At 40.4% G+C, this 4,989-nt stretch overlaps 1 long non-coding RNA gene across 1 annotated transcript; it reads left to right on the forward strand.

Annotated features, from left to right (window-relative positions):
* The first annotated feature begins 258 nt into the window (after nt 1–258).
* Nucleotides 259–3,622, forward strand: LOC137095883 (uncharacterized). The gene is made up of 2 exons (XR_010909032.1): nt 259–463; nt 973–3,622. It is a non-coding gene; the product is annotated as an uncharacterized lncRNA (long non-coding RNA).
* The last annotated feature ends 1,367 nt before the right edge of the window (nt 3,623–4,989 follow it).

The following is a 4,989-nucleotide window of genomic DNA, read 5'->3' on the forward strand; positions in this document are numbered from 1 at the left end:
TAATTTCTTTTTCTAGCCTATAGTCCCTAGTTCCCTCACAGATGTGTGCTTGCAATGCAAATTCTTTTCATGCACTGATACTGGGCTTCCCCAAGTGTTTCGTCCAAGGATTCACAAACCGGAAGAGTGCGTCCATGGAGGAGGTAAGAGGAAGTCACACAACCTCTTTCAAAAACTCTCTGCTTGCCTTTGTTAAGCACAAGCTGTGTGGCACGTTTACACACAGCCTTACACAGAGTCAGTACGTTTCCAGACAGCTCATGACTCAGCACCATCTCATCCATTCTGGAGCAGTTGCAACCACAAACGTTAGATCTAGAATGTGTCATTTTCACTTTGGGAAATAGCAGTGTGTCTAGCCAAGCCACGCAAACGGCATGACAAAACTGAGGGATTCAAGGAAGAAGAAAAACCCCACAACCAACTCCCCAGAATTGCTCGACTTGCCACACAGAACCAAAAGGTAAAGAATCTATCATGAGTTCTATATTGTTGCTTTCCTCCCATCTATAAACCAGGATGCCTTGCTACAATGACATACAATGAAACACAAATACATCCAAAGGCAAAGGCCTCTCCTTTCACTTCTGGCTTCTGGAGATGGTGCTCATCTCAGGCTCTGGGGGAGGTGCATGTCTCCATTTCCAAGCCTGGGTTATCCATAGACAACTCCTGGTCATATAGCTGGCATGACTGCATGAAGCATCTTTTTGCCTTTTCCCACCGAGGCAGTACCTTTTGATCTACTGACATTTGCATGTTTTCAAACTGCTAGGTTGGCAGGAGCTAGAGCTAACAGTGGGAGCTCACCCCATCCCACGGATTTGAACTGCCGACCTTCATGTCAGCAGTTCAGCAGCACAAGGGTTTAACCCATTGTGCCACTGCGGCCACTATGTCCAACTACAGCCAAATGAAAAAAGCACAAAAATAACTTTTCTAAGATCTTATCTTGACATTGTCTCTTTACAGATTGAACACAACTCAACGCAAGAATATTCTTTGAGAAAATTGAATTATATATTGGCCACCTTGGACAAATGTGGTGCCATTCAAATGAAACAAATGGTGACATTTCCAGCTCACATCAGTTTGAGAAATCTGCTAAAAGCTGTGAAAAACCATGTCCAGCCATAGATCCCTGGAGCCTCAGGCTGTTGTAAATGGACTTCAGAGGACAGGATTAAGCACATGGTCTGGACATTTCCTAATGATGGGTATTAGAGAGAAATATGAGTCACATATAAGTACCCATTTCATTTCAATACAGCACATGGAGAAGAAAAGGATTTCCAACTGGTCGTGACCTTGCAATTTTAAATGTTGAAAATGAGATAGTCAACAGCACTAGTGTTTGTTTTCAAACTAACACATTTGTGGAGCATATCAGTGAACATTTCTAGCACCTAGAGAAAAAAAATCTCCATCCCTAGAGGTAGAATCTTTCTGTGAACCAAATACCAAGGATATAACAGCAGGGGGCAGACTACTGTACTCTCATTATTTCTTGCTTGGCATCTTACCAGCCCTATCTGCATTGTGGAGAAAAGGATTCATACTATTCACAAACCAGCACTGGGCTTGAAAATCTAACCCATTTGTGTTATGTTAGACAAGAGAGCATTAAGACTGGTGTGTTTATGTACTTTAACAAATAGGTAATAGGTAAAGGTTTTTCCCTGACATTAAATCTAGTCCCATTCTGGAGGTTGGTGCTCATCTCAATTTCTAAGCCGAAGAGCCAGCGTTGTCCACAGACACCTACAAGGTCATGTGGCTGGCATGACTGCATGGAGTGCTGTTACCTTCCCGCTGGAGCGGTACCTATTGATCTACTCATATTTGCATGTTTTCTAACTGCTAGGTTGGCAGAAGCTGGGCTGAAAGCAGAAGCTCACACCACTCCCCGGATTTGAACCTGCGACTTTTTGGTCAACAAGTTTAGCAGCTCAGCGGTTTAACCCACTGTGCCACCAAGGACTCCATACTGTAACACATAACTTTACCATTATGTTAATCTTGTCATTACTAAAAGAAACAATCAAATTAACAGAGAAAATAACGTATACTTTGGTTGACATCTCTGCAACAAGTAACACAAATGCTGTTTTCGGAGTTTGGAGTTTGACATCTACTGTATTTACTTGAATCTAATGCACACCTCAATTTTCAAAACCCTGAAAGTCAAAAATATATTTAACAAATTACGCAAATCTAATGCACACCCTAATTTTGAGGAGGTAATTTAGTCAAAAACGGTGAACATTAGAATCGAGTAAATACATTAAATTCAGTTACCAGTCCAAACTGGGAACAAATCAATTTCTAAATGGAAAATCAACATCTATGCAAATTTCACTGATTCAACAAATCTACTCTAATAGAGATTCGGATTCAAGTCTAAATTGTCTTCTCAACCTACTACATTCTTACGAAGTTCATCTTTTAACTGGTGATTGGGGCTGATGGAGTTTGTCATTCAGCACATCTGAAAAGTGTTGGGTTAGAAAAGGTTGTCTTTTATGGATGGCATCTTTTATGGATGCCACTGAAATTTCACTCTTCTTGGTTCCTTAAAGGGGTCAACAGGAGAATATCTTAGGGCTCTGTTTTATCTCCTGCACTATTAAACATCTACAAGAAGCATTTTAAAGTTGTCTGGCAGTTTAAAGTTTGATGCCACCACTATGGTGATAACATTCAACTCTTTGCCACCAAACTCCAAGGAAGATTTTACCGTTCTAAACCAATATCTGCATTGGTGATGTACTGCATGAGAGTGAACAAATGGAAGTTTGATGCATCCAAGAAACAAGTTTTCTTGGTCTCTTGAGAGGTAATTCAGGAGATAGTGATTTAACCTGTGCTGGATGGGATTACATGCACATATCTCAAATTGCTGGACTGTAGTTTGGCAGTACAGTAGAGCCTCACTTATCCAACCTTCGCTTATCTAACATTCTGTCCTATCCGACACTCTTATCCGATACCCCTCTTTTCCTCCAGCATTTACCTTTCAATTAAAGGAGCGCTCACCAACTCTCTCTCCATTCCCAATAAGTAAAAAAGGGAGGAGGAGGAGGAAAGGGGGAAAAGAGGCAGGACCGGAAGTGGAAACATTCTTCCTCCTTTCCTTTGTGATTTCCATGCTCCTCTTCCACATCCGGGTACTTCCTGCTGGGCTGTTCTAGCCCCAAGTGTTGCCTTGCCTTAACCTTTTGAGTCCCTGTTGTTAGTATTCTAGGTGTCTAGCACTGCTTCAGATGGGTAACAGTAGGAGAACTCCATATTATCTGACATTTTCAGTTATCCAACTTTCTGCTGGCCTGTTTATGTCAGATAAGCGAGACTCTACCGTATTTCTGGACTCAGCCTTCAGCCTAGAGGTGCAGGTTCTGAAGTAGCCAGGGGTAGTTTTGTGTGTTTTAAACAAGTGAACCAGCTTCACTTATTCCTGGCAATGCCTGATTTGACCATGATGGCACATGCCTTGGTTATATTTCTGTTGGGTCACTGTAATATACACTATGTGGGGATGCTTTTGAGTGTTCAGAAACTTTAGATGGTATGAAGAACTGCATCTGCATAAACATTAAATTAAATTAAGTTTTTATTAATTTAATATGTTTCACCCTTTCTGCTAATTTTTCCATCCATGTTGGATGATCATGCACCACATTTTGTACATAGCACCAGAATAATAGTCATGCTTCTTTTTTGTGCACATGGCATCATTTTAGTTATGGTAATGGAGAAACATATTGTAAGTTATGCTTAAAAGAATTGTAACAGATTACATTGACAGCCTTGGTCTGATCTAAATTAGGAATGAATTATTATAATGACTCATGCCTCTGCTGATCATAGGATATGGAGAGTTCAAAACAATTACTATACATTTTCTTCCATATTTGGGTTTGTAAGTTAAAGCTCTCAAATAGGACCAGAGATCTATAGGCAGTCAAGCATAAGCTATCTTTCTGTTGAACAGCCCTGGAGGAAGACCAGATGACAATTATTGTTCCTTGAACTTCTTTCTCAGTAGCAACGATATGCAGGGATAGATTCAAGCTCACACAAAGCCCAAAATAATACATCCACCTAGCCCAAACGTAGCCAAGAGAGGTTGGATTTAATGTTGTATCAAATGCTACCTATGAAAGTCCATGAGTATGTAAAATGTATACTATATACTACGTTAGATACATATGGTATGTTAAATGCATTGCATAGTGATTTGAGCACTACAACTCTGGAGACTATGGTTCAATTCCCCACTCGCACTGGGTGGCTTTGGATGAGTCACACACTCTCATCTCCAGAAAACCACATGATGGGCTTGCCTTGTGGTGGACTATAGGCTGGAAATGACTTGAAGGCACACAGTAACAATAAATGACAACAGTGTCAAATGCATAGAAGTTATAGAGAGGTTTTCTCTATTTTTTACATTCAAGTAAGTCACAGTGGATGATTAATGAAGCAAATTTGGACACAATTTTATTACCATGAGACAACTGTCATGCTAATAAAATTCATTCCTCCATCCCACATGGTGATAAGAAAAAAGGTAAAAGTTCCATCTGCATTAATGGAATTCCTCCAGCAAGATTTAACCGCCTGTACAGAAGGGATGACCATTGTTTTTGTTGTTTGTAATGGCTTGGTTTAAAACTCTTTTTTCCTGTAGTTTTAAAGAGGATTGGGCCCTTCCATTGCATGTTCTGTAGCAAGATATTTAAACATAACTCGGGCCTCATTTACACTACCATATAATGCAGTTTCATAATGAGGTTTTACTGCAATGAATGGCGTTATATGGCAGTATGGGCTCATGTGGCAGTGTTGATGGGGCCTAAGCAAGGTCACTGAGCAGCACAGGACAGAGCTGGAAATGTTATCACTGACTACATTTTAATACATTACAGTTCTCCAGAATGGCTTACATGCAAATCACATCTGTGATGCAATCATCCTGAGTTGTCTTGC

The sequence above is a fragment of the Anolis sagrei genome, chromosome 1 (genome assembly GCF_037176765.1).
Source record: "Anolis sagrei isolate rAnoSag1 chromosome 1, rAnoSag1.mat, whole genome shotgun sequence".
Classification (NCBI taxonomy): Eukaryota; Metazoa; Chordata; class Lepidosauria; order Squamata; family Dactyloidae; genus Anolis; species Anolis sagrei.